Source organism: Pleurodeles waltl, chromosome 8 (assembly GCF_031143425.1).
Source record: "Pleurodeles waltl isolate 20211129_DDA chromosome 8, aPleWal1.hap1.20221129, whole genome shotgun sequence".
NCBI classification, from domain to species: domain Eukaryota; kingdom Metazoa; phylum Chordata; class Amphibia; order Caudata; family Salamandridae; genus Pleurodeles; species Pleurodeles waltl.
In genome coordinates this window covers 910572546-910584581 of record NC_090447.1, presented here as the reverse complement: position 1 = coordinate 910584581, position 12036 = coordinate 910572546, and positions in this window count along the sequence as shown.

The following is a 12036-nucleotide window of genomic DNA, read 5'->3' as shown; positions in this document are numbered from 1 at the left end:
TCCCCCCCCCTGTCGCACAGCAGCCCTCCCAGTTCCCCTGTTTCCCTGGGCCTCCGTCCCCTGGACCGTGTGCCCACTACCACTGCCCCCAGGTCCCTGTTGTTGTTGGGGTGGTGGGTTAACCTGGGTGCCCTGTAGTGGTGGGCACACCGCTGATTGACGTGTCCTGGGGACAGAGGGATGGGCCCGCTGGGTGGGTGCTGTGCTGGTGTTCCCAGAGGGGGGAAGGTCTGCTATGGGCTGTGGCTGTGTGAGGGGAACCGACTGTCCCGAGGTCCCCGATGGGCCGGGCTGGTCATCTAGATCCAGGTCGACGGAGGTGCTGTCCTCACTGTGGGCCTCTTCTGGGGGTGGAGTGGACATTTGTGGACCCTCCTGCGCGGTGACGTGGCGTTCGGGTCCTGCAGGGGTATAAAAGTATGGTTATTGCATTTGTGTGTGCCATAGCGTGTAATGGGTGGGTGCCCTTGTACCCCAGTGCTGGCATTCCTGTGTGGGGGCTTTTGTGACGGTGATTTGGTGGGGGATGGGTATGTGCAGTGGGCATGCTTTGGTGATGGGTGTCCATGCTTTGTGGTCACATGCAGGGATTGGTGTTGGGATGGGTGGGCTGTGATGGTGAGACATTTGCAAGGAGCAGGATGTGATGGGGTGAGGGTGAGGGTGGGGGTATGAGTTGGTATGCTGGTGGGGTGGGGGGGATGAAGTAGTAATGATTTGACTTACCAGAGTCCATTCCTCCAGATACTCCTGCGAGGCCCTCAGGATGCAGGATCGCAAAGACTTGCTCCTCCCATGTTGTAAATTCAAGGGGGAGGAGGTGGGGGTCCGCCGCCAGTCCGCTGCACCGCGATGTTGTGCCTGGATACCATTGAACGCACCTTCCCCCGTAGGTCGTTCCACCTCTTCCTGATGTCGTCCCTATTTCTTGGGTGCTGTCCCACAGCGTTGACCCTATCGACTATTCTGCTCCATAGCTCCATCTTCCTAGCAATGGTGGTGTGCTGCACCTGTGTCCCGAAGAGCTGTGGCTCTACCCGTACAATTTCCTCCACCATGACCCGAGTTCATCCTCGGAGAACCTGGGGTGTCTTTGAGGTGCCATGGGGTGGTGTGGATGATGTGTGGGGTGGATTGTATGGTGATGTGTATTGGTGTGTTGTGTGAAGTGCGTGAAAATATTGCTGGGTGAAAGTAAAATGCGCGTCTTGGTGCTCAGTTCTCTTTTTCTCAGTGCCGATTCTGTAGCAGTGGGGATTTGTGGGTAATGTGGGAGTGTGTTTTATATTGTGTTGGGTGTGTGGGAGTAGTGTTTGTATGTGTATCAGGTGTGTGTATTTGTAATTGCCCAATGTGGCTGTGTTTTGTAAGTGTGTGTGTATATTGAGCGCAGCGTTGTGTACCGCCAATGGAATACCGCGGTTGAAAGACCGCCGCGTTGACTCGTGGGTCGTGATAGTGTGGGCGTATTTCTGTTGGCGTGACGGTGTAGGTTTGGTCATTGCCAGTTTCTCGCTGCCCTTTGGTGTGGCGGACCTTTGTGGATGTCTGTATTTTGGCGGTTTGCCTGTTGTGGGTCAGAATGACCGTGGCGGTCTACCACGGCCGCGGCGGTATGTTGGCGGTCTTCTGACAGCGGTAAGCGGCTTTTACCGCCAAGGTTGGAATGACCACCGAAGTCTTTTTAGGCCTTGAGACTTCCGAAAAACAGGAAGCAAGCTCAGTCCAGAGCACTTTTTGGTAAGGCAGAGTCCTTCTCAGAAAAGTCATAGGCCGGCAGGGCAACAGCAGGGCAGCAGTCCTTCTCAGCAAAGCAGTCCAGATTAGTCCTTTGGGCAGCCAGGCAGTTCCTCTTGACAGGATGCAGGTGTAGATCCAGAAGTGTCTGAGGTTGGTGGGGTCAGAGACTCAGTTTACATACCTAAAAAATGCCTTTGAAGTAGGGGAGACTTGAAAGAGTGGTTTTGATGTGCACAAGTTTCCCTTTCAGTTCAGTCCTGTCTGCCAGGGTCCCAGTAGGGATTTGGCAGTTCATTGTGTGAGGGTGGGCCACTACCCTTTGAAATGTAAGTGTCAGGCCCTCCACCCTTCCAGCCCAGGAAGACCCACTCAATATGCAGATTAGTACAGGTGTGACTAAGTGTCCTGTGTTTGTGGTTGTCTGGGTGAAATGCACAAGGGAGCTGTTAACCAGCCCAGCCCAGACATTGATTGGAGACAGGCTGTAAGGCATAGATGGTTTTTAAGTGCAGAGAAATACTTACTTTCTAAAAGTGGCATTTCTAAAATAGAAATATTAAATCCAACCTCCCCAATAAGCATGAATTTTTATTACTATTCTGGCAAAACCTAATATGACCTGGTTACCCCTTTTAGATCAGAATCTACCACTCAAAAAGTATATGAGGGCAGTCCTAATACTAGTCTATGAAGGAGCAGGCCTCACAGTATTGGAAAATAAATTTAGGAGTTTTACACTACCAGGACATATAAAACACATACGTACATGTCCTGCATTTTACCTACATTGCTCCCTGCCCTATGGGTTACCTAGGGCCTACCTTGAGGGTGACTTATATGTAGAAAAAGAGGAGTTTAAGATTTGGCAAGTACACTTAAATGCCAAGTCGAAGTGGCAGTAAAACTGCACACACAGGCCTTGCAATGGCCGGCCGAAGACATGGTTAAGAGCTACTTATGTGGGTGGCACAATCAGTGCTGCAGGCCCACTAGTAGCATTTAATTTACAGGCCCTGGGCACATGTAGTGGACTTTACTAGAGACTTTTAAGTAAATTAAATAGGGCAATTGGGGATGAACCAATGTTACAATGTTTAATGGAGTGAGCATATGCACTTTAGTACTGGTTAGCAGTGGTAAAGTGTGCAGAGTGTGAAAACCAGCAAAAACAGTGTCAGAAAAGTGGAGGGAGGCAGGCAAAAATTTGTGGTATGGCCACCCCAAGGCTGTCAGGTTTAACATGTATTAACAAAAACAATGTAAAGTTGATTTACAAATTTAAAACACAAAAAAAATTCAATAAAATCACTTCACAACCTACACCCTACAATCCCAACAGCCACAAAAACGTAAAAAAAGTGAGGTGATACTGAAAACTAATCAAATATATATATATATGTATATATATATATATATATATATATATATATATATATGTTTGTGTGTTTGTATGAAATGGGGAGCTCCTGAGCATCAGGAGAAATTGCACCCTAGACAGTGACTATGAGTAGCCATTCAATAAATGTTGTTATGTTTCAATGGGAGGGGATATGCCCAGTAAGTCCGGTACATAGCTGTGGAAAGGGCATTGAAGTTTAAACAGAGTGATACTCTAATAGAAAGGAAATCTATGACTTTGACTACAAAAGATAGAAACCCCCCATGCTTTATTACTGACTTAAGCATAGAGGTCCCAAAGATCAGACATATTTTAAATGAGAAAAGGAACAAATGAAAATGTACCCCGCCTTAGAGAGCCTTCTCCAGTACATCTTTGGGTAAGCATTAGGGGAGGGAGGTGAATTCCGCTTGGCTCATGGAGTTTGCCAAGTTTTTCCCACTCTGTGCTGCGCTTTGAGTACAGAGTTCCGAAAAACTCCACTTAGCAAACAGAGTTTTTTGCCTCATTTGTGCTCACCAATGTTAAGTTGAGAAAGCTGGCGATCAAGCAGAAAATCTACTTGAGTGGCAGAAACGAAGCAGCACCCTCTTTCAATGCGCATGGTGCCCTTCGCTGCTTTTTCAGCGTGGAACAAACACACAGTGCTAAAAATCAATGCGAACAGCACGACCCAACGCACTCCACTGCTTGCGGAACTCTGTGTAGCACGGCTGAGTTTTTTGGTCACTTCGAGGAGTTCCGCGGAGCTCTGCGAACTCCGCCCAGGCCAGTAACCATTGGGAAGACCACATCTTCGAGAGACTATCTGGTAAGTAGTTTTCTCAGAGAAAGAATGAATGGAACGTGGTTGAACAAAACTGCTAGGAGAGGGTTTCTGACAGGTCAAAAATTAAAAGAATGTAAAAATAAAGTGGATGTGTCTGAATTTGCAATAGGTAACAAAATGAGAAAATAGATACCATTGATTAGATGCAATTAAGGCTACTTGAATATTGTATATTGTAGAGTGTCCATATGGAACACAAAATGTCAGAAGCACGGCAAGAGAAGGATTTTGGAACACTCTCACACCATAGGGAAAAATGATACAACTACCCAGTGGCCAGACACTTTAGAGAGATGCATGATGGCTGTCGGAATGAGTTACATTTTTTTGGCATTGATAGGTTACTGAATGAGCAAAGCAGTGACAGAGTGAAAATGCTGAGGATTTGTTAGTCAAAATGCATTCTGGATTTACAGAGCAAATCCTCAAAGGGCCTTAGTGCTGATGAAGAGCTGTCAGTTCATATTTTTTAAGGTCTCCCCTACAGTTGGACTGAGTTCTCACAAGCATTAAACTGGGGATGTGTAGTGGAGCATATAATCATGGTACATATATCTTATAAATAGACCTTCACATTGAGCTATGGGGGGGTTCAAGTCTAAATGGACTCATCTCCATTTTATTTTAAATAAAAAAAATATTACATATTTTTTGTAAAACAGACTTTTTAATGTTAAATTGTAGACAAATAACACATTCTAAGTATATCACACAGCAAAGCCTTAAAAACATTCTCACTTTCTTTCTCTCTCTCTCTCTTTCAATCAATTATCCCACTCACACACCCACTCAGAAACTTGTGCACCCACTCACAGTCTCATTGATTGTCTAAGTGGGTCTGTGATTGGGTTTATGAGTGTCTGAGTGGGTCTGTGAATGGGTGCATGAGGGTCTGAGTGGATCTGTGAGTGTGTACATGAGTGTTTGAGTGGGTCTGTGTGTGTGTGTGTGAGAGTCTGAGTGGGTCTGTGAGTGGGTGCATTTGTGTCTGGCTAGGTTTGTGAGTGAGTACATGAGTCACTAAGTGGGTCTATGAGTGTGTGAATGAGTGTATGGGTGGGTGTCTGAGTGCTTCTGTGATTGGGTGCATGAGTGCCTTTGTGGTGTGTCAGTAGCTGTGTGAGTGACTCAGCAACAAAGGAATGTCACCTGCCCTTTTATCTAACAAGAGCCCACAGTTTTAAACAAACTATCTACCCAAGTGGAGTTCTTTCTGCCCCCCTGGATAAATGTCCAGTATGTATTCCACACTACAGCTCCATAGTGGACCATGAGGAAATGTCCCCAGCTACCTTGTGTGCATTTAGCAATGTGATTGTGACTTGTGCATCTTTCTTTGTCCATTGAATCTGATCTGTTAGTCTATGGATGCCTACTAAATTCTGCATTTAGGAATCGTTAGGGGGAGTACCTGGTAGTGGCCAATGGGCCACCTACCTTAGGGTGGTTACACTCACTAAGTGACCACTTCCTGTTGGAAGGGGTCACATCCCTAACTCTAATTGAATATTTTTCTACCATCCAAGCAGGAGGAAAATGAAATGGAGTGGTCACCTTGCCTGCCACACCTTGGAATCGGTGCAGGCTGACGGTGGCCACTCCTTCTACCCTTGCTAATTTTTTCCACCAGTTTTCCCACCTATAGTGGGGGAAAAAACATTGGGCAGCCATGTGCTTCTAGCAGCAGAGGCAGGGGTCAGATTTCAAAGGAATAATAGCCTTTGAAGCTGACCTCTGGTGCATTGTACCTGCCTTGGGGAGGAGGTGTAACACCTTCACCCAGGAAAGGCTTAATGTTCTCGTTCTTGAGAACAAAAGTGCTCACCCAGGAGTCGGGAATCATGTCTGGTGGTGGCATTTTGATTTGGACTAGTCAACAGCCATTCCAGTGCTGTTAGGTTTTGCAGGGGTCACCTTTATGGTACCCTCTGGGTACATTTTATAATAAATCCAACACTGGCATCAGTGTGGGTTTATTATGCTGAGTTGTTTGACACCAAACAACCTAGGGTTCTGAAATGCCATCATATAGCTGGGGAACTCGCAGGGGTGGCTCCTCCATTAGGGGGAGGAGCGTCACCCCCACTACCAGCAGCAGAAGCTGCAAACCTTTCACCATGAAGGGATAATAAATTAGGTTTATTATCCCTTTGTGTTGGGAGCGGCGAGGCCATGGGGGTGACGAGCACGGAGGGGATTGCAATTTGCACTCCCCTCATAGTGCATGTGTTCGTGGCTGGCCGTCTTGTGCTGGCCAAATCCACATGCACTGTAGGCTTTCTCCAGCCTAGCAACACAGTTGCCGGGCTGGAGAGAGTCTGCACAGGCTCCCAGTCTGCCTGGGAGAACACAACCAGGCACTCCCTGCCAATCCTGATGCTGCTCTGAGCAGAGTCAGGAATGGCCACAGGGCAGGCATGGAGCCTGTGTCTGCCTGCAGCGAGATGGAGGAGAGGAGCGGTGCGGCGAGGAGTGAGGTAAGTTTTTATTTATTTATTTATTTTTAATTACTTTTTTGACCCGCTCCAGGCGCTGCTTCCTACATGCCGCCCCCGCCCTCCTCCTCATTAACGATGCAAGTCGTGACTAGGAACTCGTAATGACCAATGTACAGCACATGCATTTCCTATGGCTTCCCTGGATACTTACTATGTCTAAGAGTTAGCAAAGACACAGTAGAGGCATATTTGCTCATGCACATGTATGCCATCACATGCAATATAGTGCACCCTGCCTAGCATGCAGTGTTAGTGGACATATGCAAATAAGAACAGGTGATGGACAGAATGCTGAACAATGCACACATTTACCCCCATCACAAAGATAAGTATTTAATCCATCATTTTTTTTTTGCTCACCACGCCACCCCAGTTTGGACCCAACCATATGCAGATCAGTCTTGAACCTGTTCCCCATGTGAACAGTCCATCCTGAATTGCCAAGCCAGGTCTTCCCTGAACCAGAAACAAGCATCTTAGGACTGATTTCAAGGTATCACCCTTCATCATCCAGGCTAGCTTGAATTCAGTGGCACAGTGAGCACAGGACCCACGTCTGGGCATACCCTTCCTTCTCAGGGTGACAAATGCAAAAAAGAACAGATGATGGACGGAATGCTGAGCAATGCAAACACTCATTGTGTTTGTTTGTGTTAGCGGACATGGCACTCTTGGTGAGTGTCAGGTCGAGTTTGCAACTTTGGATACACCTTGTCATGCACTTGCAATGGCAGTCTGCATGAGGCTGATGTGGGGCCTCTCAGAGTGGCACAATTCATGCTTCTTCAGTACCTAGCAGGGGTACTGTTGTAATGTAGTATCTTAGAGTTTAAGTAACGTGGGTTGGAATTTATGGGGAACATGTGTGGGGTAGTAAAAGTTTAGTAGTTTTATTAGAATTGATATGTTCCTATCCCCTTGTCTGGAGGTGGAACATTCTGACAGTTGACAGAAGGGGAGTTCAACATAGAATGTTGGGAAAGCTGTGAGGAGAGAAGGTGAAACAAAGGGCTGTGTGGAGGGCATGAAGAATTGGAGCAGTGGAGATGTAAATAAAGTCTGACTTCTAAGGAAAGACGGTTGTATTCGACTTTATAACACTGGCGACGAGTTAGTGTGCAAGGGGGCACTCTCATCTCTACCCCTTTTGAGGTACTTCTTCAATTTTCTGCCTCTCGTGATCACAAGGTTATTTGGCACAAGAACCAGTAGATATTTTCAAGGAACCTATAACTCTTCTCATTTAAATTAATCCGTAAATGGGTCAAGACATTTCTTTGTATAAACCAACGAAGTACTTTTGGCAATTATTCCCATTTCAATAATTAACTCAGTCTTAAATTTAACTTCAACCTTATTTTAACTTATGATTAAAACCAGTCAGCAGCGATCAATGTAATTGGCAACTGTGTTATTAAAAAACTATTGAAGACGACGGCTGAGTTTGTGTCGCCTGTCGGACGCACAGCCTTCTGGGCGATCCGATCTTGTCAGACTTAAAGTAATTGCCTGTCAACAACAACGCTGACAGGCACAGCTTAATTAAATTACGGCAATCAGCTGCGTGAGGCGAAGACGAGTTTGTGTTGCCTTTCCGATCCAATCTCCAAACGGCGATCGGCCGCATGTGGCGCATATTCAATCTACTTAGCTTTTGGTTCTTGTTGCCACCGTAATTAAACAGCAATTAACAGCAATCTACCACGGAGGCGAAGTTCATGTTCCCTTTCGGACACACAGATTTCTAAGCGATCCGATCCCCAGACTGGAGGTAATTGCTTGTCAACGACAACGTTGACAGGCACAGCCCTGTTAAAATACGGCGATCGGCGCATGTTCAACCTACTGGGTTTTTGATTCTCTTTGCCACCATAAATAACTTTAAACAAGCGTTCCGCCGCATAAATCAATTGGCTGTCAATGACACCGCTGACAGGCACAGCTTTCGTAAAATAGTTTTTGGTTCTTGTTGCCACCGTAAAGAAATATTAAACAAAGCTTTTCACAGCATAAATCTTTGGTAAAGTACGGTGCTTGAGGCAATCGGCCGCTATTTTCAGGATAACAACGTCTCGTAAATAAACATAGCAAGGCGATCGTCTGCATTTCTAAAGCTGCCAGGCACAACCTCATTTCCTTCAAGCTCTGACAGGAAACCTCATCTGTACTCTTCCTATTGGAAACTGCATAGTGGGAAACTGCTGCTACTAATGTTGTTCCTCTAATTCCTTGTAAAACACTAGTATGTGTCTGCTTGGGGTTAATGGGCATGTTTTTCATGTAGTGTTGGTTTAGTAATGATCTATATGAACTAAACAACTGGAATTTTAGTATTGATTATAATATTGGACATGAAATTATAATATTGTTATAATATTGATTTTTCGGTAAGTGCTAAGTGTGGAAAAATATAGGGGGTCATTCCAACCCCGGCGGTCAAGGACCGCCGGGGCCGGGGTTGGTGGGAGCACCGCCAACAGGCTGGCGGTGCCCCACAGGGCATTCTGACCGCGGCGGTTTGGCCGCGGTCAGAACAGGAAAACCGCTGGTGTCCCGCCAGTTTTCCGATGCCCTGAGGAATCCCCCATGGCGGCGCAGCTTGCTGCGCCGCCATGGGGGATTCCGACCCCCTCACCGCCATCCTGTTCCTGGCGGTTCCGACCGCCAGGAACAGGATGGCGGTGAGGGGTGTCGTGGGGCCCCTGGGGGCCCCTGCAGTGCCCATGCCAATGGCATGGGCACTGCTGGGGCCCCCGTAAGCGGGCCCCACATAGAATTTCAGTGTCTGCATTGCAGACACTGAAATTCGCGACGGGTGCAACTGCACCCGTCGCACCCTTCCCACTACGCCGGCTCCATTCGGAGCCGGCGTCCTCGTGGGAAGGGGTTTCCCGCTGGGGTGGCGGGCGGCCTTCTGGCAGTCGCCCGCCAGCCCAGCGGGAAACACAGAATGGCCGCCGCGGTCTTTTGACCGCGGTGCGGTCATTCGGCGGTTCCCGCCAGGCGGGCGGCTCCCGCCGCCCGCCGAGGTCTGAATAACCCCCATAGTTGTGATGGCTGCTGAAGGTATGTCCCAACCGATTCCTTTCTTAAATGAAGTGGGTGAACCTAATGTTCAGTGGAAAGAATGGATACAAATATTTGAATCGTATCTAATTGCTATAGGGGGGGACAAATTCAATGCGGTCAGAAAACAACATATTTTATTACACAATCTGGGAATACATGATAGTAAAATGTATGAATCTCTGTGCAGGATGTGTATATCACTACATACTTTAAAATTGGAAAAATAATTTGGAGACAGAGTTAATGTGGTACTAGAACGACACAAGTTTTTCTCTCGCAGTCAAGGAAAACAGGAAAGTGTAATTAATGATGTTGCTGCTTTAAGGGGTTTAAGTACTTTATGTGATTTTGGGGACCTTAATGATTCTCTTATACGGGATCAATTGGTTCAATGCACTAATAATATTAAAATACAAGAAAAACTGTTACAAAAGCAGCCAGATTTACAAGAAGCTATAGAAATAGCAAAATCCATTGAGCATACTGCAATATGCCTACAAGAGATCAGATCCCCACCTTCCGGTGAGCAAGTAACTGAAATCAAAGATAACATAATGGATGAAAAGGTCCTCCAAGTTAAAAGCGGTGATAAGGTACTTCAAAAGAACATTATTCCTAAAGCTAGTTTGACGTGCTACCGTTGTGGAAGCAGCAACCATCTGGCCAATTCAATCTCTTGCCAAGCCAAAACAGCCATTTGTAGAAAATGTAATAAAAAAGGCCACTTTGCTAGGGTTTGCAAGGATGTGTCCAGATTGGACAGATCTTCTGACAATAAGAGGTCAGATGATAGTTCTCAAATGATTAGGAAAATTGTACTACAAGTTAAAACTGAAGGAGTTGCTCTGTCACAATACCCCGAGTGTATGATTTCCATTAATAATAAGTTGATAAAAGTCTATGCTGATTCATGCTCACCTTTCACGATCATAAATGCTCCAGATTTTGGCAATGTTGAGAATGTTGAGAATGAAAACGTCATTAAGTTATTAGAGCTAGACGTTAACCCTAAAGGATACAATAAGGATCCTATTCACCTCAAAGGTATGTTTAAAGCACTCATATCATGCAAGGGTCGGTCCACAGTGGGGAAAGTTTATGTAGTAGAAGAAGGTTCCAGTTTGCTGGGGTGGCAACATCAAAGGGAACTGAGAATGAAACTGAATCCAAACAATCTAGAGCAAGTATTAAGTATAGACACATCCAACTCAGGCGAACACATCTTTCAAGAATTCCCAGAAATGTTTTGTGAGAATCTGGGTCTACTTAAAAATTTCCAACATAAAATCAAACTGAAACCCAAATCCAAATCTATAGTACACAAACCAGACCCATACAGCACTTACTAAAGGATGCAGTTAGGAAAGAACTTGAGAGATTGGAAGCCCTAGGAATCATACAACCTATTGAGAGCTCAGAGTGGTTGGCTCCCATAGTTATTGCTAAAAAAAATAATTGCAATGACATTAGGATCTGTGTGGATCTAAGAGACTTAAATAAGAACATTAGGGTTGAAAGGTATCCTCTTCCTAGGATCCATGAAATATTAAGTACTATGGGTGAAGCAGTATGTTTTTCAGTGCTTGATCTTTCTAGTGCGTATCACCAAGTAGAATTGCACCCAGAGTCTAAATGGCTTACAGCATTTACCACCCCTTTGGGCTCCTTTATGTTTAATAGGATGCCTTTTGGACTTGCGTCAGTGGCTGCTGTATTTCAGAAGATCATGCAGCATATATTAGGGGATGCTCCCAAAACTCTCTGCTTCCAGGATGACATTTTAATTTATGGAGCCACGGAGGAGGAACACAACAGTAATCTAAGAAATGTTCTTAATAAATTGAAAACAGCCAGGCTCACTCTAAAGAAAGAAAAATGGCAAACTGGAGTAAGTTCAGGGGAATATCTAGGGCACATCATTTCTAAAGATGGGTTCAACCCCAAAACTTCCCTAGTGGATGCAGTGAAGAAAGTGGAGGCCCCCAAGAATAAAGAAGAACTGAGGTCATTTCTGGGTCTTGCTGAGTTTATGGCAAAGTATGTTAGGAATTTTTCAGAAATCTCGTTTGACCTCAGAGAATTACTGAAAAATCACCCTACAAATGGATGGAACACCACGATCGTGCATTAAAAAAAATTAAACTAGCCACACTGACGGCACCTTATCTTTGTAACTTTGACCATCAAAGAAAAACCATTCTCACCACAGATGCAAGTAAGTTAGGATTGGGAGCAACATTATCCCAGGTCATCGACGGCAAAGAAAGAATAGTAGCCTTTGCATCCAGAGCCTTAAGCAAAGCAGCGGCTAATTATTCAGTCATTGAAAGAGAAGCTCTGGCGTGTTACTGGGCTATTAAGCACTTTAAGTTTTTGTTGTGGGGCACACAATTTGATTTACGCACTGATCATAAGCCACTAGTGTATGTATTCTCTTACAACAGCACTCCTAGAATTGTTAGGTGGATTTTAGGTCTAGAATTTTTTGTTTCAAAGTTGAT